The following is a 23,135-nucleotide window of genomic DNA, read 5'->3' as shown; positions in this document are numbered from 1 at the left end:
CGACCTACGCGTCAGAAAAAATTACATTGACTCCCGTCGCGTTGCAAAGGCCGTAAGAGAGCGCGGAGGAAAGTTGAGTGCAGCCATGCTAAAACGTAATCTCCAAGGAGCTCTTGCGACACCCGTAAGCTCGCCTAAGCATTTGTTCGTCCGCAACTCGAGTACGCATCACCCATTTGGTCACCTCATCAGGCTTATTTAATTCCCTCGAATCGGTTCAAAATTGTGCGACACATTTCATTTCCAGAAACTACAACTGTCACTCAAGCGTAACAAACATTAAATCATCGCTCTCTCTTTCTACGTTGCAATCAAGGAGAATAATCGCCCTAATATGTCTATTCCACAAGATAGTCTACAGCGTCAATCGTTCAACGTTGCCTCTTGTACAAACTTACCGCACTTCCCATCGTTTAGACAACCCTCTAAGTTTCCAACGCATTTCTGGTAGAACCGTTGCATTTAATTCATAGGCTTTGCCACAGGCTATCATTCACTAGAATGGTCTTCCTGAGCGTATCTTGAAGATCCTTGATCCAGCTAGTTTGAGGGCAGAAATAACGGCCATTTTTCTAATTACTAATACGTCATTAGGTATTGTATAATGTTGTGTTTACTTTTCAGTGATTGGTACTGTCAGTCAATAAGCGTTGTTTTTGATAGTCATGTTACTGATGCTCCTCACATTACCCCTATCTGTGTAATCCCCCCTCACACAATGCTGCGATGCTGGAGCCTTGTGAGGCAACGTGAATAAAGAAATAACTGAACAATACCCTTGCAGTTCCCGTTATGAATGCTCTTTTCACAAGTGAATATAAATTCTGCAATGTGAATTACATTTTACAATAAGTTTCTTTATATTGTTGCCACATTAGGTTCCCAATTCTTTAACCCTTATTTCCACTAACATTTATTATTACAATGCATTTGCTCAACATGTTTGTTTAAGCAGCACAATTGACGTCCTTGAAGTCAGAGATACCATTTTGATGCTATTGCTTCTTTCAGTTTGTGATTTCACTGCATTTGACATGGCCACTTATCCACACACAAACACATACATGCTTGCACGAAAGTAAGTTTAAAAATGCAAACTGCTTGAAATGTTTATATCACTGCCTATTGATGATACTAGTATTCGCAGTTCTAGCAAAGGAATGCCATTTTTAAATGTTTTCAAACTGACTTATTGCACAAACTGACCATATTGCCATGGTGTTCAACCTCTACTTGGTGGTAACATAATCAAATAAACTACACAAAATGTCATTCTCCTTTATTGCGTGCTCAAAAGGAAATTTATTGCAGATACGCACCATGTACTAGCCGCTAAGTTCACAAATTCAGTGAGAGTAACGAACAAAAACCTTGCACCTCGCACCATTGATACCTTCGTACCACGTGCGAAAAGCCATAGATCTATCTAGCACAAAACTTTCACAGAGCTCAGTGTTGTGGTAATCTTGCCAAATACAATTGCCAACCGTCTACCTCATTGCTGACTTAATAGCGGAGCCTACAAACTGTATTCTGCTTCATACTTAGCTGGTACTGCTGCGAAAGCTATGCTGAAGCAGTGCAGTCCTGTAATTCTCACTCCGTGTGTTTCGCAGTGCACTTGTTTTAGATCTGGCATGCTTTCTGTGGAATAACTGCTTCATATATTACAGCTATGATGTATGGAAATAAGGTTGCAACAAATCACATACTATTTGTTCACCTTAATTACTGCTTCCAGTTTATGACATGGATTGTAATCGGATTGACGTGAAGCGCTTCGCCATTTCTAGCTCTTCGCGAGCATCCATTATCTAGCTATGGTATATGGCCATCGAGCGTACTGCAAGAAACGCTCGTGTCTTGGTCACGAGCGCAAGTGACACGCTGTGGTTGTTGGTGGCAGGAACATCGCACTCTGCTCCATTGGTTGTAAATAGGTTCAGATCTGCAGCCACTTCCACGTAGTAATATTTAATATTTTGTGACATAAAGGTAGGATACTTAATGTTGCATTCAGTTATGTTCTGCATAGCAATATCTTTCGTATATGCTGCCTTATTTTCTGGCGTCGAAACGCGCAGTACAAAAAACTCCCTCGAGCCTTCGTAGCGATGCCTGCCTTGAGTGAAACAAAATATAGCTTGACTTCTCCTAGGCAGTTCTTGCGAATGAGTGTCTAAATGATTAAAACCAGTCCACTTTACTTAAACTAGGCTGATCACTTTAGAGATGTGTGGCACTGACTCCTCGAATAATCACACGAACCTCTTATGGGCTCATAATTTTTTTAAAAATGGTATTGCTATTTTTTTTGTTTTTAATAGTATGAAATCCTTTCAAAACATGTTTAAATGCACAAAGATCTTTGGAAACTATGTATGGAAAAGAATAAGTCCTTTCGTTCACTGATGCTATGTGAACTACTGCTCACTACCAGCTGTTTTTTAGCTCTCAAAACAAGTTACTCTCCATCGGGCTTTCTCACATCATCTACAGCATATTCTGATTTTCTTGCAAATGTTCTTCCTGTTGCTTTTCCTTTTTTACACAGTAGACACAATGGCGCACTATGGGTCACTGTACTCTATCCACCTCACTAGTCGTTAGCAGCGCTATGGAAGCTGCGTCATTCCTTAGCCAATAAAAAGGCCGAATGCTTATCGAGATAGCTTCATTGGCGCCGCGGCGTCTGCTCAGCGGCTGCTGACTTCGTGGTATGCGACGTGCATGTGCAAACGTCCTAACATGTGACGTATCGCTGTAACGTATCAATTACTAAGCTAAAACATAACTCCCCGATCTCGCCAGTAATCAGACAGTTGCGCCCGCAACTATATTCCGCTGTGCAATGACATTGCCTGTGTGCGCCTCGTACCTTCCGCAGCGATGCAAACAACTTGTGAGATCCAGTATAGCTGTCACCTAGTGTGAAAAACTCTTTTCAGTAAAGGTGCTGACGATAGTAGAAAAAAAACCTTTGACGGCCTCTTTTTGTCAAGTGCCGTTCAGCAAGTAGTGAAATACCTGTGATGAGGTGAGCATGTCGTAACCCAAAAAGTGGCAGTCGCTTGTGATTAGCTGAGGTCGTCCGAATCCCTGATTGAGTTAGGAAAAGCCAGGGCTGTAGATGGCCACTTATACCATCATCTCTGCTTAAAAGCAAGGCTATTATTATGTGTTCATTTTGCCCGTCAGAGACACATGTGAAGCAGAGCAAGAAAAGAAAGCGGAGTGTTTACATTGCACCTTGCGGGACGTGGTTAAGAGACATCACCAAAGTTGCTCACTATTTGAACCTCTGCAAGTCACTCCTGACTGTTGATCTCTTCTGCTTTGACAGCCTTGCCAATGTTTTCTGTGAATTTGTTACTGAGACGCTGAGGACCTTCGTTGAAAACGTCACCTATGGCAAGCAGCAGGTACGTTTCCATCACGCTTGTCATCCACTATAACTGATAAAATTTATAGTGGAGAAGTTGAATAGTGTAGAAAGTGTATCAATTTACAAAAAGGATGCATAGTTCAATTTTCAAAACCAGCTACTTCTGCAGCAACCAGTCTGCATTGCAGTGCTGTCACGCAACACTATTCTTGCAGTCAGTTTTGGGCTGGGTTTCTAATAATAGTGAGGTGCATTCACTCTGTGCATCACTGCCAATGATAGCAGCATCCATAATAAATGTGCTGCAAAGCAGCGTTGCTGTATAATTGAGGTGTGCTTCCAGTGGTAGTCTAAATTCCTCGCTGCAGGCGCTTGTGCAAGCTATTTGATTGCTTGTACGCATTGATAAACTGAAAACAGGTTACCATAGTAAAACTTGTTTTTTTTTCACTCTTGCAGGTGCCTGTGACGAGTGTAAATAGCGTTGATGATGTGTACCCTACTTTTCTTCAGTATTCATCTAAACGAGGTCCTGGGAAAGGTATGGAGCTCAACTTGGACCCCGATTTTCTTTGTGGCTGTGGCTGTGACTGTGATGATGACTGCCAGGTGCGTGATAATTTCTGGTAGACATTATCTGGTAAGCATTGCTAAATAGTACTTACCCAGCGGCATTTACCCAACAGCACTTAATTCCAGGGTGTGAACAGGTCCTCGAAAGCTATTGAATTAAAATTGAAAGTTCCATTTTCGAGGCCGTCAAAGTCCAGAAATCCCCCCGCCCCCTCGAAAATTCTTTTAATTCTTTGGTAATACAGAAAAAGCCCGATTATGCGACTCGCGTTTCCAGGTGGGTGTGCATGGCCCATGAAAATACCACAACAAAACGATGTTTCTAAAATTTAAAACTGGTGCGAGAGTATGTGCGTTTTGCTTTACGCGACTCGTGCGGAACTGGACATCCCCACACTGGATGGGATAGAAGAAAAAAGTGCTGGTATGCTTTTCGCGTTTGACGCTACTTTCTTCACTGTCTCGTGCTATCGTTCATTCCGCTTTCCTTAGTGCTACCCGTCGCTTTGCATTCGGTTGGCCACCGTATGTGTCTGTCTGGGGTAACATTCTTTTCATGCCTCGTGTCATTGACGAGGGGCAATGATTGGCTTGAGGGCTAAGCCATATTATGCGGTATTGTGAATGCAATTCATATATATTAGCAAATAAGTGAGGAGTGCAATAAAAATATGTCATGTTGTATGCCACAGTATTCTTGAAGATTCCTTAAAAGGGACTTCAAAAGCCCTTGAATTTTTGTCTTTGAAGCCTTTACAAATCCTGGGCAGCCGTGATTCTGCTGGCCAACGCAAGGTTTGCAGCTATTCGGTTGACTTTCCTGCAGGCCTCCGTGTATTGCCCCCTGAATGGGCTCAAGATTTTGTGTGAGAGCCATATTCGACAAAAAGATTGTGGCCTTTGCAAGCAAAACTCTGAAAAGTGCTCCACGGTTTTCAAGGAAGGGCTAAGATGATTTTCATGCTTTCAGACGAGCTAGAGAGCTACGGCTGCGAAAGAGTAAGTAAAATTTGTCACAACTAGTTGTAACCAATTAAGCAGCTAACTTGTCAGGAACACAAAAATGGCAGTCCTATGCCGAAGAAAGAGGGTGGGACTACAAGAATTCAGTGGTATGGGTGGAAGGAGAAGGTTGGAAAAAGAGTGTTGATGTCAGTAAATACCTTAATTTTTTAATAGCTGTGCTATTCGGCCAAATGCGCATATAACAAAATTGACTGCATGCAGGGCGGGGAGAAGTGCAGTTGCCAGCAGCTGAAGATTGCAGCGACTGAGGCCCTGACAACTGGCGGGAACCCAAATGCGGGCTACCACTACCGCCGGCTGCAGGAGCCACATATTACAGGCGTGTACGAGTGCAACTCGCAGTGCCACTGCTCACGCCGCCGCTACAACAGCGTGGTGCAGAATGGCCTGCACGTCCGTCTGCAAGTTTTCAAGACCGAGAAGCGTTGCGGGGGCATCCGGTGCGTCGATTACTTACCCCAGGGAAGCTTCATCTGTGTCTATTTCGACCAGCTACTAAACCGCCGACGAGGTGTGTACTAATTCATTGTGTTGGTCGAGGGCTGCCAAGCGTGGGTGGCCGTTTAGCATGGTGCAAACAGTCCGCTTATCCAATTAATACACGATAAGTGTTCTTTGATATCAGTGCTTGATATCAGCTAGTTGCTGTGCCGTTACGTTAGCTCAAGTGTTGGAATAGTTCCTGGTGAGAACCCAAAGCAACTTTTGCCTAGCTTGAGGCAACATGCACTTTTCATTAACTGGTGTTGCGGGATCGAATCCCGCAACAGGTCCCGGGACCGAATCCCGGCCACGGCGGCCGCATTTTGATGGGGGCGAAATGCGAAAACACCCATGTACTTAGATTTAGGTGCACGTTAAAGAGCCCCAGGTGGTCGAAATTATTCCGGAATCCCCCACTACGGCGTGCCTCATTATCACATCATGGTTTTGACACGTAAAACCCCAGAATTTTTTTTCAATAGCATCTTTCGATGACCACAGTCGAGCCTTGTTATAACAATTTAAGTCTCATGAAACACTAAAATACCTTTATTTATGTAATCTTTGTTTAGGCACGCATTTGTTACATCCTGATATCGTTGAGAAACATTTTAGATTTACCAAAAGAACTTCTTCTTCGATGCTTAGGTGGGCTGTACATTCTTGTTTTGGCGTGTGGTTTAAAACCTGAAAAAAGGTCAGGGTAGAGACAGTGAAGCGCAGTGAAGTGAGGGGCTTTCACTGTCTGTGCTGTCTTTTTTTTTTCGCGTTCTAAGCCATGCACCAGAATAAGAATGTAGAGCAAGATTTTATATTTATTTCATTACATCTGATATTTCGCTATAATCCTGTTCATTATAATGAGGTCCAAATGTGCTGCCGTTTGAGTGCCCATTACTCATGGCAATAGTTTGCGTGATAACAAGAACATTGCAACAGGGGTGGTCAATTACGGGCAACACGCCGAAAAGTATCGTGAATACGGGACGAGTTGTGATATACCATGAAGCAGCCATTGCTCAGATTTGATGTGTACTCTGGCAATCGATGTTGAGCATGGGTTCCGATGTTGAGCATAGGTTCCATTGTTTTGAGGATCCAGCACAAATCAACCTTGGCAATCCACGTGCCATTTGTAGCACATGTAATGTTTCAATGTCACACTCAACCGGCCTCTCAAAGGGTTTGTGCTGTGAGCCTCCAAAATATACAGCCAGGATTTTGCTAGAAACTGTGATAGGCTACGTCTGTAAAATAGCAGTCTGAAAAAAATGAATGCACTCAGAAAACACACTATTTTATAGGTACAGTCGAACCCACTTATAACGATCCCAGATAGAACGATCTATCGTTTATAACGACCACATTTCACTGCATTTACGATTTTCCCACCCAGCCTATTGGAACTGCTTCCGAATATAATAAACATTTTTTAAAATCGTCGTACTGTTACAGCAAACACTTTGAACCCGGTCACGGGGGAAAAAAGGCGTACGCGAATTACCAAAGTGCGGAAGCCCGACCAAACGGCAGTGCGCGCCCTGCTCCGCTCAAACCGTTACAGTGATACGACTTTCGAGATGAGTGAGCGACTACCACGCGTGGTTTCGGAAGCCGCGAAGAAGGTCACTCGCTTTTAGACACGCCACCGGGAGGAGGACCATAAACAACATGGCGCGGGGCGTACACTGGTGCGTGCGCTAGTGCGATATCGGATGTCAGGATGGCGGCACTCGCAATTGCCAATGCGGCACCACATGAATTACGCCTACTTCACCGATTTGGGACGGCCATGTATGCCCTTCCACCGTGGGAACAACGGCCGCTCAAGCGTTCCCGTCATTACTGTCGATATTCACGCGTTCCGAGTCGGCGCGCGGCCGCCACTCAATGATTGGTGGTTACTACGCTGTAATCAGAACATCACAGTTTGGTGGTGCTTCGTTTACGCGTTGCCGATTGCTGATAACGGTTAGTAGTAACGTTATGCCGCTCGAACATCGAATTTCTTTGCGCCCGAAGCGACATAGATAAAGTCATTTTACAGCTCTTCTGTGGCTGGCGCACATACGTAAGCGGAGACCACGATGTTCGAGGCCTTCGCAGAATGGCCGCCTGACGCAGTAGTTTCCGAAGTTTACGTTTCAGGCCAACTAGAATGGCTCGATCTTTTATGCAGAATATTACCACTAGCAGTAAAATGTATCACAACTTCACTAATAAAAAATGCCGGCTGCGGTTGGTGTTTCGAAATTACAGGTGATCGGAATCGGGCGCCGTTTCGAAACAGCTATACGACGCCGCATTTCATTCTTTAGATGGAAGTTTCCGGTGGAAATTTGCAGCTAGTTGCCGGAGCGCACTGGGAACAAAATTACAATGAAAATCTGGTTTTCGGACCAAAGTGCTGCTGAATTGTAACTGGTCACGCCATCTTCAGTGCGGATAATGTTTGAGTGTACCTTTTACCGAAACCTCCACTCGGAACATTGTAGTGTGTTCTAAGGAACATCTAATTCAGCAGTTTATAACTTGCTATTTGTTACGTAATCACATTCTGCATCATAAAGAAAGCCCGCGAAAATGAAGAATAAGAAAAGCATGTGACATGACCGTTTGCGTGCCGCGACTGCAGTTAGCTTAAACCTGCCGCATATGAAGAAATTTGGGATTGGAGGTTGCGCACTTATATTAGAATTTTTTGATTTAGGCAATGCATTTTGGCCAATCAATGATAACAGCCTAAATTCCAAAGTTTGCGCCAGGTGATCGCTAGCAAAACACCGTTGGTCTCATCGTCGTATACCTTAGCCCATATTTTTTCAATAGCTTTCCCGAGTTAGCTAGCTGGGACACCATAGGACGTTCTAAACAAGACACATTAGGTTTTTGAAAGTCCAATTGGTACCCTTGATTAAAATTGGCTGTACTTAGCGTAGGTACAAGCACTGTATTTCACGGTGGGAACATAAATACTATACTTGATGCGCTTCCGTGGAGCGTAACTCTTGTCCTGCCCATGCAAGGTGTTGCAATTATAATTTGCAACGATCAATATTATTCATGAATAAAATCAAGCTATTCATTCCCAGGCAGCACGACAGCACTGGGCCAAGCATGGTCCAATGCTCGCAGAAATTGGTACGAACTTTGGCCCAATCCTGGCATCATGGCAAAGTGCAACCCAATCCAAGGTTCACCCACTATTCGAGCCAAGATTGGCCGTACAGTTTGCCATTGTAGAATCCAATGTAGCTCAAGCATAGAGTCAGTGCACAGCCATCCTGTATCCAGTCTTTCAAGAACGTCCAGTGCTCAGCCATTCTGTATCCAACATGTTTCAAGAACATCCAGTGCTCAGCCATTCTGTATCCAATGTGTTCCAAGAATACCCAGTGCTCAGCCATTCTGTATCCAACGTGTTTCAAGAATACCCAGTGCTTAGCCATTTTGTACCCAATGAGTTTCAAGAATATCCGGTGCTCAGCCATTTTGCATCCAGTGTGTTTCAAGCATAGCCTGTACTTAGCCATTCTGTTGCTTGTATGCTAGCTTACTGCCTATACAATTAAAAGCGAAGAAAATGTGATGGAAATAAGTGCGGGAAGGAAACTTCCTGCAGACACACGCAAAGCGTAAACGAAAATATAATTTATTTAGTATACTATTTACAATACTATTTTACTATTTACAATACAATTCTTGAACTGATGCAGGCATCAGTAGGGGTGCTCAGCTCCAGGGGCAGCAGCAGGAGGAGGGGCAGGGGCTGCAGCAGGGGAAGGAGCAGGGGCAGCAGCAGCCGGACAGGAGGGGCTGACGGTGGACTTGCCAGGGACCTGAGGGCAAGGGTGGGGCAGGGAGAGGGCAGCAGTGGGCAGGCAATGATTCCTGCCCTGAAGGGAGGGATCATCGGGCTGCTCTGCTGCAAACGTTTCTGTGAAACGCCTCTTCCTGCCACCACCGCTGTCCACAGACTCTGGCAACCACTTAATGAAGTCCTGTGCTTGTGTCAGGTCGCCCCCCCCCCCTTTCGCACAGATGACATCTGCACACAAACATGCACAGACCACAATTAGTACATACAGCATGCACCGTAAAGATCACCCACAATAGAGCAGGCAAACACATTCAACAAAAGAAAACCTTCAAGAGACTTAGTGAAATAAGTTGCTAAGTCTTTAGCACACAGTTTATCTGACAGAATTTGCAACCGCAGCCAACCTTATTGAATCCGAGGTTCACAGCATGCTCAGCGGCGAAATGCAGGATACGCAAAGTAATGCTGTGGATAATTAAATGCTATCGCCTTCCCCGCCATGAAAATTCTTGATCCATTTACAGGATCTTCATCCCTGTTGCCTTCGTTGAAATTCTTGTTTTTTCACCCTAACATAGCGTTAACGTCATCAGTGATGATCACACCATGTCTTTACTAACCGAGACATATTCAACTGTCTCACCCGTTGATGCTAAACGTGTAAGCTGCCTGGCGTGATGCAATTCATCGGCATGCTCGTCAAGCAATTCACCTAAGCTGCCATTGGTGCTAGTGCAGAGCACACTTTCGCAATTTCTGCAAGGGCAGTGGTGACTGAGTATGTGGCTTTCATTGTAAAAAATGAAATCAGCCAACAGGGACGCCCAAATTTCTTCGTTGTAGAAGTTGACAATTTATATGAAAGACACGATTTTGGCAAGGACAACCTCTTGTTATGCAAGCCATTTCGCTGTAGAGGAGTTCGGCTGTACACACATTACTTCAACAATGCAAAAGGATGACTGAGGAAGCTTTACCTGTGACTATCCGGCATAACTTCAAATTGATGAATGCCCTCTTCCCCTTCCTGCTATGAAGGCTGTAAAGAACTTGGACGGGGTGCGCCATTACAGCCTTCATGGCATACGATGCCACCTCGCGCAGTGACTTCCCTCCTATTTGCAGGAGGTGCTTGCCCTGCAAAAGACAAAAATTGCCAGAGATGTGGAAATGAGCATTGTATGCGGCAATGTTTTCAAGTTGAAAAATCTACCCAATACTACCAGAATATAATTTATTGCCAAGTGAAGTGAATTTTTAGCTGAGTGCAAAGCAAAACATTTTTGCTTGAAGAGGTTTGTGACGCAATGCCCTTTAATTGTAAATGTGCTCTACAACACCTTAGCGTTACTGGAATAAACACAAACACGAAGTGCATCAGGTCTTGTCTGTTCTGTGCATTTCATGTTTGTGTTTCATAACCCTTAGCACAGTAACTATGTTTCATAGTAACTAGCTCTCCCAGCTTTCACTATCACTTGTAAGCGCACCAACTCTACTCCCATGGAAGTTCCCAATGCATAATTAGGGGATGTGACATTAGAGTGCAGGAAAGCCAGATCTACATACGTGTGGCACAAAACAGCTTAAAGGCATACCGACATGATATTTTCAGACCTTCACATTTTGCGTTAAAGCGACTGACAACCAGTTTTTAAAGACGTAGTTTTGTGGTAACCAAAAGTTAACCCCCAGCAATGTTTGCACCTGCAGCTTCGCAAATTGTGAAAGCAGCCTATCATTCTGCTTCACAGGAGTGAGTGCAACTGCAGTTAACTGCCTACATTTTGGCCTTTTCAACCACTTTTGAAGATATAACGCTGGTACAATAAGTTTGCATTGTCGTACAGACCTTCTTACATTTGTACAGCGTTTGTCCCCCAAATACACACCTACATCATGGCTGCCTGGCCCCCGTTATCATTATTCTGTCGATAGACTTACCAAGCCAACTCATCAAAAACAAAGGCAGTGCCACTTTCACTACAAACGAAGGCTTATCAGCATATTGTAAGGTAAAAAAAATAACAGAAAAATGTGGACTGCATTTCAATAGTAATAAGAATACCATGAAACCCATACAATAATAGAAAGCCATGTGATAGGCCTTTATTCATGGTAAATAAGGAACAGTGTCCTGAAAGCGTAGGGAGACGTAGACACACCCCAAGTGCGGACTTTCAACTGGTAAGTTTATTGAGTGAACGAGTTCATGAACAGTTGAACTGCACATACACCTGGAAGGCAGTGAACAATTTATGACATGCACTCGTGGTTAGATCAGGTGATAATAAACAATAATGAATTAACAAAAATAAAAACCATCGTGCTGCTCCGCTGTCAACGATTTGCGTGGTCTAAAAAGGAAATTTCTTCTAAGAAGGCTATTGCAGGCTGACTAATGCAACCTGGTCCTGCTTTCTGTATTCTATAGGCCTCGCAAATTTCATGCGTCAATTGGTCTGTGAGGCGAAAAAGAATCTCGGTCCGACAGAATTCTGCAGTGCACTCTCAGTCATGGCAATGCATTGCGAAATGCAAGGCGCAAACAGTGCATTTTGGTGCTCCCTGAGGCCCACGTTTACACACTGCCCCGATTGTCCCACGTACACTCGGCCACAGGTGAGGGGGATCCTGTACACGATTGCAGTGGCGCAAGGCAAACACACATGTTAGTGTGCCTTACAGGGCAGACGCTACCTACTTTCTTTCTGGCTGAAAAGAACAAAACAAATCTATACCATGCCACGATCCCCCCCCCCCCTTCAACCTGTGCGAACGCTAGTGGATGTATGGCTAACGGCTTGCTTCTTGGTGCCGCATCTTTACTCTCCAAACTTTACTCTTCGCACAAGCTTTCCTTAAGACGCCAATAGCATGCTGTCTTGTGGAAAGTTCGTGCAAAAGTTGAAGCATCCTATGGACACTAGCGTTTGCACAGGTTGAAACAAAAAAAGGGGGGGGGCGGAGGGGATCGTGGCATGGCAGATTGCCAGAAAGTGGGTAGCATCTGCACAGCAGTTACAAAATGTGTGGAGAAAGGTGAAAATGCAAAAGTCTGCCCTGTAAGGCACACTAATATGCGTGTGCCTTGCGCCACTGCAATCGTGTACAGCAACCCCCTCACCTGTGGCCTAGTGTACGTGGGACAATCAGGGCGGTGTGTAAACATGCGCCTCAGGGAGCGCCAAAATGCACTGTTTGCGCCTCGCTTTTGGCAATTCGGGTGCACTGCAGAATTCTCTCAGACCGAGAATCATTTTCGCCACACAGACCAATTGACTCATGAAATTTGCGAGGCCTATAGAATACAGAAAGCAGAACCAGGTTGCATTAGTCAGCCTACAATAGTCTTCCAAGAAAGAGAAATTTCCTTTTTAGACCCCGCAAATCGTTGACAGCCGAGCAGTGTGATGTTTTTTTTAATTCATTCTTGTTTAGTATCACCTGATCTAACCACGAGTACATGTCATGAATTGTTCACTGCCTTGCAAGTGCATGCACAGCTCAAGTGTTCATAAACTCGTTCATTCAATAAGTTTTCCAGTTGAAAGTCAGCACTTGTGGTGTGTCAAGTCTCCCTTCGTCTACGTTTTCAGTGTGCTGTTCCTTATTTACCATGAATCAATACCAAGTTGTTCCAGTTTGCCCTCCTCTTCAGGCCACTTATGCATCTTCATGTTTTTGCCATGTGGCGCGCCAAGGGTCATTTTTCGCAACTTTTGGGGAAGAATTTAAAATATAAATCCCCATTTAATGAGAAAAACATGACTTATTTTAACCAGTAGGATAGGTCATTTTTGCACAAGCGGTTTTCTCATGTTCCGAGCAGTTGTCTGTCCCTTTACGTGAAGGTTCCGGACTCTAAAACCCCAGAAATATACTAGCAAACCCCAGAGTGCACTAAATACCTCATTTATACTAGTTTTTCTACAGCCAGGTTTCGTTTAGCTTTCTCCCTCTCATAACATCATGGCACAGAACGCGACCACGTAAGACATCGGAAGGTTTGACACTTGCTTCGACTTGCTTGTCGAAAGGATGTTTTGGCTTCTACACAGAAGCCTTGTTCACTGACTATTATTGATTTCATTTAGCTACAACAGGCATATGGCCAACGACTATGTCAGTGAACAAGGCTTCATGGGGAAGGCAGAACATATAACCCCTTCAACAACACTATTTTGGTCTGCATTACATTCATTGTGGGTTTAAACTGGGTGGGAAAAAGCCTGTCAAAAAAAACGGATGGCAACCAAGGTGAAAAAACATTAAACAATGCTATTTCCCCTTCACGGGGGCCATGTTCTCTCTATGGCCAGCATGTGTTTTTGCCATGAATGTTCAATACAATGGTTCGAGCTGTTCGCAATTTGACCAACTTTCCCAACCCTTGTCATTACGGCATGGAAAATAGGGCACCCCCATTACAATACCGTATTTACTCGCATAATGAACGCACTTTTTTCCTTTGAAAATATGCGCAAGTTGGGGGTGGGGTGTGCGTGTATTATGCAGGGTAAAATTTTGAATGATTTGTTTTGAATGATTTGTTTGAAAGAAAGCCGCAATTTCGTCCGCAAGGCGAACCATCGATTGCGATAGCAAATGCGCACAGAGCTATACAAAGTAAGGATAATAGTTCTATCGCCCGTATAAACTTCCAAAGTAATTTAACCAGCATGGTGTCAGCGCGCACAGGCAAACATGAACCAATCACACTCGATGACCGCGGACACTCACAGTCGAAATGCTGGTGTGAGGAAGCGCTGCAGCAACAGCGAGCGAAGTGACCTTCATGCCATGTATCACTTCAACGCAAACTGAGCGGCGATAACGGAGTACGCTCAAAAGTATAAGCTGCCGTCGCACCTAGACTCAGCCTCCGACGCAGATCGTTTTCAAGATAGGGCACGCCTGGCCATGCAATGTGCAGTTGCTGTGCCGCCTCCCTCCTCTCCCAACGGCGCCATGCACACGACGAAATACGGCGCGTTTCTTACCCGCTTTCTTCCCTCCAACGCGGGATAAAGCCGCGATCATTGGCGCCGACTTCAAAAATGCACCTGGAGTGTCCATATGATGCTACCGCTATAAAAGTAGGAGACACACGTACAGTTCAGCGTCTGATACAATCGTACCCACTGAATGCCATATCGGACGCCGCATTGTACTGTGTCTCTCCTACTTCACGGCAGCAAGTTCAGGGTGTGGTTATTTCGCGGGAGAAAAAAAAATTTGAAATTTTGACGACGAAAGTTGGGGGGTGCGTTCATTATGCGAGCGTGTCCATTACATAAGTAAATAGGGTATTTCACTTATTCAATATGAAGGGCATAAATTCTCTTACATAATGTAGAATAGTGGTAGATAAAACAAAGCACAGAAAAATCTGAGTAGTGGAATAAAAAGTAACAGGGGCCACAGGGTATGTGGGTTTACATTCTTAAAGTAATTGCTAGTGCTCTAGAAAATGCTTTAAACCATTGCATGAAACTGGATAGTTTAGGAGTTTGTTTCATGGGCTTGTAGCACAAGAAAAAAAAATGTTAGTGCAATCAGGCAATTCGACAACAGGTACACTAGACTTGCTGCAAATGTGGTTTTCATTACATATCCGACTGCAATGCAATTTTCAAACTCTATTATTTAGAAAAGATAACTGTAGATTAAAATGAGGTAAATACAGTATATACAGAACAACATTGCACCCCTTTTCCTGTACTGTGTCCCACTTGTTTGCACTGCTATTTATCATTCACGATGTGCCAACTCGTCTAACAAAAAGAATTTATTCACAAGTGCTCTACATTGTGTCCTTCTATAGAAAGCTGCCACAGCTTGTATTTTATATCAGCAATAGATTTTTATTAACTTAACGATTTACTCCTCCTTCATGAATGTATCTATATGGAGAGCTGTTGGAAATCACCGATTCAGCAAGCCACTATGGCAGCTCAGTGCCTATGGCGTTGCGGTGCTGAGCTCGAGGTGAAAGATTTGATTCTGGCAGTCAGGGTCACATTTCGATGAGGTCTCATTGCAAGAACACTAGTGTACGCTTAGATGCATGTAAAGGAAACTAAGGTCCAGTCCAAATATGTCATTAGAAACTATACAGCAGGGAACAAATTATTTCCATGAACTCTTTAGTGTGTGCGATGCAAAGTTCCTTCACATAGAACCCACACCATGTTTCATGAAACAGCACAGAACTTCCACATGTTACATAGCCTCATAATTACAAATAAAAGGGCAGTACAAACCAAGGTGGCAGCCACAGCCTCATCCCGCACGGCTGCCTCTAATTCTTTAATTTGTCGGCAGGTAGCCCAGGAAGAACTGGAGGCACCGTCGACAAGGCAGGCTGAGACACTGCACGGGTCTTGTTAAGAGGCTCAGTTTCATCCAGCCTCTCAGACACGACCCGTACTTCATGCCTCAGCTGCACCCGCAGCAGCATCGCTGAAACACAAAAATATTTACTTCACAGCAGAAGCGGTAGATTTATGGCATATTTGGTTGTTTCAGAGCACTCTGGTAATTGCAAAGTATCAGGTTTTGTACAGGTCTCGGTGACAAAAATTCATAGGTATTTAAAGACTTTCAAGGGTACCTCCAGCAATAGAAGGAGAGGTGGAACCATTCTATTGTGTCGTAATGGGGAGTACCATATTTTCTGGTCTATAAGTCGCATCTTTTATAAGACTCAACCCCTCAAACCGGCAGCTTTTCCAGAAAAAAACTTTTGTTGCATGCACTTCGACTTGCCACTTTAGCCTGAAGCTGTCACCTCTAGCTTCCTGGTCAGCCCAGTTGGCAGAGCGACTGCTCTGTAAATGTAACCCTGCTCCAAGTTTGCCTTCCCCTTTCACATAAGCATGAGCATAAAAAAACAAAAAACACTAGCAATTACCCGACAGCTCCGTGGTGTCCACAGCCAACTCGCATTCTGCCTTCTTGGCCCTCCTCTTTGCCTTGTCATAAGTGCCTTTGAACAAAGTAAACATATTCAAAACAGATTATAATAGACACTAGAACGACAAGCAACCTGTTAAGCTGTGCAGGCTACATTCAACGGACAAATGTCACGAATAAGATATTTGTGACCTCTGTGAATGCCCAAAACAAACTGCGCAGACATTGTGAACAAGCTGGCACAGCTTTGATGACGTCAAAGTATCAGTGGTACAAGTTAACATAACTCAGGAACTGTAGAATGCCACTAAAGATTTAGTTTTTATATTCTTTGCAAGTTTTCAGTTGCACCCACCGCCACCAACAGTCAATGTTATGACATATCGGAGACAGTCAAGCACCTGCAAATCTCAATAAACAATGAATCATTTATTATTACAAACCCCTTTCAATGCAAAAATGCAGATTGCATTTGGTATACCTTGGGATGGCAACATTCAAACTGGCCAAAAGGTGCAAGCCTCTTGATGCACAGTTTTTAAAGTTAGATGTTTAACAAACTATGCAACCTTCTCAGGCAGGTTTACACCTGCAAGATATCAGCCATAAAATGGCAAGAGTGCTGTTAATATTCAAGCTATTCCTAATTTTACAGATGTAGGCATTGCAAGCTAGGCGGGGGAAAATTATGCATAATAATAAACAGCGAAGGCTTGATTACTTTCCTGTATGTGCAACAATGGTGCTTGTCAACAATAATTGCAACATTTTCAACAGCTATACCAGAGTGCATCATACACAAACGGAGGCAAACGAACTGTGTGGGTCCTGACCACCGTGGTCTTAATGGGACACTAAAGAGAAAAGTACTTCTGCATCAATAAATTACTGTTAAGTCTACACAAACAAAACAAAGTGCATGTTCTTTGGAGTTTGGTTGAAAAAGTGCTAGTATTCATGATGCACGTCATCCAAGTAGCAAAGCAATGAGCCAACTTTTTATTTGTTCTAATTGTCAAGATGTTAATTTGGGAGATGAGCATCATAAGTGACACCAAAACAAACCGTTTCCAGTGAGGAACACATTATGTGCTTAATTTTTCCGGCAATGAACCCCCTCACCCCATGAAATTTGAAAAAGATCATGTGCATGGAATTGCAGGGCCCTGAAACTGTCTTAGTGGGTAAGCAAGCTGGCCCTGTCATTGACAATAACATAAATATTCTTTACACAATGCACCAACAGCTCCCGAACAGCTCCTCGGAAGTGGTTTTGGCACGTAAAACCCCAGAAAGGACAGTTAACTTTCCCCGCTGAGACTGTTGGATGGCACAGCAACCTTTTGCACACGAGTGCATTGACGCATGGCAGTTTTCATATTTGCAGGCTTCTCTCCACGAGAAAAAAAAACACGATGTGGACCTTGCTAGAAGCATGTCACTCTAATATATCATACAACTTCCTGATCAACACCCGAACAGATAGATGGCTAAATTAAAAGCGTTAGCTATAACTAATTAGGTGCCAAGGGCTAATAAATTACTGGCCATTTCTCAACTGGACTCTGAATAACATGCACTTGGTTTTATTTGTGTAAAATTATCTGTGTATTTTTAAAGCTTGTTACATAACAGCTGGGACACTATACCATCAGGTTTTTTTTTGTTACAGAGGGTAGTGGTCACAGGTACAAGGATTAGGTACAACACAATGTCATTCCTACTTATCCAATGTTAGCTGTTGCAATAATACGAGAAAAAAGAACCGTATTAATGCGACACAATATTAGGTCAAAACAAAAGGAAAGCGTGGTACAGTAATTGGTACATTTAGCATATGAGCACTTAATACAGCCATGAGACAGTGAAAGGGCTGCAACAATACATTGCAGTTACTGCCCTCATAAACTCATAATCTTGAACTTAAACTGTTTGAATGAGATGACAATACTACTCTTTTGATTTACTTGGTATATACGAGTTCAAGGTACAAGTTCAACAGTCAGTTAAGACAGCCGAGCATAAGGTTAGCCGTGATATGTACGTCAAACTTCTACAGGGTGCTGAATAATTTCGCTGCACCTGTTCGAAAAAAGGTTTTGCACTCATCACTGCACTGTTCTTGCTCAAATTTTGCAGAACGATCACATTTTGGGGTCGCCTTCGTTGAGTATGACACTTACCACAGTTAATTGCCTGGTGCTTTTAGAAGAAAAAAAGTGAGAATCTGCCTTCACTTGTGGGGATGTGACCTGCTGCAACGAGAGCACTAGCATAAACTTGTGTCGCTGCCTGCTGTAAAAAGCAGCTGGTCAGGGAGGTTTGCCACATGTTCCAGGAGCAGGCAACATGCGGCAAACCTCCCTGACCAGCTACTTAACGAAACTTAACACCCATGAATTTTGTATATGTAATGAAATTTCAGTCTCACGAAGAACAAAAATCACAGCATATTCCCTCCGGAGCTTCTCCGGAGGGAATCATCGGATCTCCCGCTTAAGGGGACGCTAGCACAAACGCGTTAGAAACGTGCAGTACTCTCTAGTAAGGGGGAGCGGCCACAGCGTCTTACGCAGCCATTTACACATGCCGGAACGTGCACCACGTTTGCCGACGCCATCACATGACTGCTGAGAGAGTATACCCCCGTATTCATAAACGCTCCTCGACTTGAACTTGACTTGCCACCGCCTTGGGCAGCGCGTTCGAAACGCGTTGAAGGTAAGGCGGAGAGGCCACAGCGTCTTACACCAGCTTCTTACACGGGCCGTAACGCGCTAGCACAAACGCGTTAGAAACACGCTAGAAACGCGGCCTTTCGTTAATGTTGGGTATTTATTGCCATCGTGGTGCGTGTGTCTATGTGCGCTTCGTGGCGTAGTGGGCTAACGCCGCGCGCTCGGAAGCGAGGGGTCCCTGGTTCGATTCCGCGCTACGGACACAACTTCGAAATTTTTTTTCTCATTTTTCTCAGACTGGTTACACACTACTACTACGACGACGGGGACGGAACGGGTGCCGCTATAAGGAGCTTCGCCCCTAAAATCGTCTGTGTGGAAACGCGACTGTCACGAATAAGCAATTGGTGCAAAAGTTAGGTGCAGAACTATTACTACTGACGTAAACCACCTCATGACTTGCCAAGAAGCGTGTTGACTGCTGCACATTATCTCATAATTTCTGCCTAAGGAAGCTGGCATGACATCAGAATCGCCGCGCGTATAAGGAGCCATTCTGCGCCTAGTATCCGCGTCTATTACGGGGCACGCTGCAATTGAGAAGTTTTTTCTATGCACCGAATCTGTTTTAGAGGTTTTGCTAAAGATCCACGTGTGCCACAAGCGCTCCGCTATTTACATGCGCCGTTTGATTCATGTGGTCGATCCACTGCATAAGGCTGGAGCTTTCTTAGAGCATGTTTCTTAGGCGGTTTCATTAGAGCATGTATCCTTTTGCACGAGGTACAATTAAGCTCGTCTCCCATGGAGAGCAAAGCTAGCGGAAGGCGGTGAAAGTTTAGGCTAAGTTGTGAACAACACGTGGCTGAAGCGAAGTGTTACATGATCTCATATTGTGGCACTAACACGCACCACTCGTACTGAACGAACAGGGAGCCATTAGGCCACGCCGAGCACTAAAGAAGTCTCTTAGATTATTTTTCAGGTGCTTTAATGTTCGCATAGAATCCACATGGCCTTGTTTGGCACCACCGCAGCAGTGACGTCGGAATTTCTCGCGAAAACGGCTAATTTATTTCCTGGCCGGCACGGTTGCGTGTAGACTCCGCTGCCCTAAACGATGCAGGAGATGAAGTGCTTGTGGCCGGGTAACACGCGCATAGATCCCAGACAGACCTCATTCAAGATCTATAGTGTAGCTATATCGTGCAAGTCGTGCATGAAATCTACGCCCAGCGTCTTTCTTTGCATCAAAAAAGCGGTCTAGTCAATTGCCATTCCGGAGTATATAACATGCGCGCATGATTGAACTCATCTCGAGCGCACGTAGTACGCGACCGATCGGCCTAGCCACACGTGCCCTCGCTGCATATTTGGCACGCGCCATTAACTACGCAAATACTCGCACACGACGTTGACCCGTAGATGAGAATGCACATAAGGTACAATCACGACAAGAAAACTCTCGTATTAAAAAATGCATACTCACGCACACGTTGACTTCAGTCTCCTCGGTTACCACGTTGCGCACAAGGCAAGGCTGTCGTCGATGGCGATGGCGCAAATTCCGGGACGAAAGGAGAGAGAGGAAATCGAGGAACTGACGCTCTCTTTTTTCTTTTTTCGCCAGTGCAAAAGTACATTATTATTTAATTAATTACGGCGGATGATACGCAATAAAAACAAGCATACCGAGAAGCGCGTTCAAGTCGCGTGGGTCGCACCAGAATCATTGAATGACAAAAGCGAAAAAAAATGTATACTAATGTTTGTATTAATTCGATCCGCAATCCGGCTTTCCGTGGCTGTAGAGTGTACTAGCGGCTGCTTCGCTACGGTTTGCAGGTGGTGTAGGTCAATCGAACGTAGCTTTGACACGTTCTATTCACCTGTATTAACAGCTCATTCGTTTCAGCGGTGCAGCAATGGCGCCTTTGAACACCCTATGAGAAATCCGCCGTTCGTTTCAAAATATACAGGAAAGGTGCAGGGCTGGTTCGCGATTTTGCTGCGCCCTTTCTACTGTCGGTGCCGACTTTGTGCAGTCGTGCAGGTACAGTGTCCTAGAATGTACACTACACATACCTTATATTCTAATAGACTGTGGTACAGGTGCGAAGCAGCAGTGCAGCAGACGACACAGCACACATGCACAAGTGCCGCTAAAACCCAGCTTACGGCTATCTGCCGTGTCTAGGCAAGCGCGGGTATATTAATGTATCCGAAGCCGATTACACCAGCAGCTCAAGACCTATTTAACGCAAGCCGTGCACATTGGTCGGACAAAACACACACCTGCACCGGGTCAGCACTTCGGCATTTGTTTCGTGTGCCGCGCTTTTCGTGAATCGGTGCGCGAACTGGTTCACAGTGGTGCAGGCGAATCGAACGGGCCTTTAAAAAATCCGTTCGCTTCATGGAAGAACGGGAAAAAAATGTCGCAGTTTCGCCCGAAAGGCGAAGCATCAATGGCGATAGCGAATTAGCAGAGAGCTATTCGGAGTAGGGATAGTAGCTTTATCGGCTGCATAAAGTCGGACACATTCACTACTAACTGAATTAACAAGCGTGGTGTCAGCGCGCACAAGCACACATGAATAAATCACACTCGATGACCGCAGACAACCACTGTCAAAACGCTGGCAGCAAGCGCAGCTGCCGCAGCGAGCGAGCGAAGGTTCGTGCGGTTTATCGCTTCAAGGGAAAACTGAGCGGCCGAATGCACAGCATACAAAGGTCAGAGCCGTTTGGAGGTCACTTGCAAGATACGGTGCGCGCGACAACACCGGCAGCCCGTACCGGCGCAAACATAATAAAGAACCAAGCGCAAAGTACATGAACGCATTTGTTGGCAGAGTAGAAGCCGCCCCCCCCCCCTCCCTTCCGCGCTTCCTTCCCGCTTTGCTCCTTTCACGTGGAAGATTGCGTCGCCAGTTCCCCTTGCGCCTGGTTGCAAGATTTTATCGCCCTTGGACTCTATACGGAATCTCACGCCGACGACGGCAGAAATCTGCTTGAAGTGTTCATATAATTGCTATCGCTATAAAAACTTCCTTCATGGAGGAAGAAATTTTTCTTCCTCCAGGAAAAAAGTTTCTTCCTCCATGGTTCGATTCAATTCGGCTCATGCGTTGGCAGGTCGGCTGCTCCTTGCTGTGACTGACTGCCCCACTGCACTGCTGCTGTCTACGCTTTCGCCTCGCCGTCGTCTTGTGTTTTTCGGCACGGGCTACAGCATTGCAGTTTCGGCATCTGACTCATCCCTCTCGCTCATCATGCCCTCCAAGTGGAGGAAATGTCGAGTCGTAAGAAAGGAATACAACAAGATAATGAATGAGCTAGGAGTCACGCAGCTTGTTGGCCTTCCTTGTCCAACGACGAAGCTGCAAGCTTCACCTCTGCCGACAGTTCTCGTGTAGGGCGACTTTCGCCTCCGAAGCCGGGAACCAGCAGACAATCGTGAAGTTCAATTTCCATGGATGACGGTGGTGAGCCTCTTTCAAACGGTTGAACTTTCCGAACAACTGTCTGCAAGTGAAGAGCTTGCTGTAATTGCTTCCAAACATAATATGACGCATGCATGCATTAACGATGTCCTCGATTTCTGCCAGCGAAGATGCATCTCTGACCTTCCAAAAGATGCTAAGACAGTTTTGAAAACTGAGCGCAAAGCTCAAGTGGAGCAAAATGGTTCATTTGTGCACTTTGGCCTTGCAGAAGGAATTCGTCAAGTGTTGCAGCCGGGGCAAGTAGTTCCAAGTGAACTGAAGCTACAAGGCAACATTGACGGAGTCCCTCTTTACAAAAGTAGCCAGCTTGCCTTTTGGTCCATTTTGTGCCGCATAAAAATGTGGAGGCAGCACCGTCATTTCTTGTCAGTGTGTACTGTGGTGCAGGGAAGACGCTATGTCTGCAGGATTACCTAGAGCCATATGTGCAAGAAGTCTCCGACCTAACCTCTGAGGGGTTAAGCATAGGAGGTGCTCATGTTCAGGTGAGCATTGGAGCCATGGTTTGCGATGCTCCTGCAAAGAGCTACGTCAAATGTATTGTTGGCCACACTGGCTATTATGCGTGAGAGCGATGCAACCAAAAAGGGCAGCACATTGAAAACAGGGTGACATTTCCCAAAGTTCATGCAGCAGCACAATTGCATCATTTCGGTCTCAAGAGAACAAGCGCCACCATTGTGGTGTTTTTCAGTGATAAGTGCCCTGTTTGTGCTAGCTTAATATATTCTCAAAACTGGCTC

At 44.8% G+C, this 23,135-nt stretch overlaps 1 long non-coding RNA gene across 1 annotated transcript; it reads right to left on the bottom strand.

Moving 5' to 3' along the window:
* Positions 1–10,217: 10,217 nt before the first annotated feature.
* LOC125942313 (uncharacterized) lies at positions 10,218–20,412 on the bottom strand. The gene is made up of 4 exons (XR_007464994.1): positions 20,373–20,412; positions 16,204–16,278; positions 15,554–15,752; positions 10,218–10,424 (listed from the first exon to the last, which is right to left on the bottom strand). It is a non-coding gene; the product is annotated as an uncharacterized LOC125942313 (long non-coding RNA).
* Positions 20,413–23,135: the final 2,723 nt, after the last annotated feature.

The sequence above is a fragment of the Dermacentor silvarum genome, chromosome 1 (genome assembly GCF_013339745.2).
Source record: "Dermacentor silvarum isolate Dsil-2018 chromosome 1, BIME_Dsil_1.4, whole genome shotgun sequence".
NCBI classification, from domain to species: Eukaryota; Metazoa; Arthropoda; class Arachnida; order Ixodida; family Ixodidae; genus Dermacentor; species Dermacentor silvarum.
Note: the sequence above shows the minus strand (reverse complement) of the source record. Positions and strands in the feature narration are given on the sequence as shown.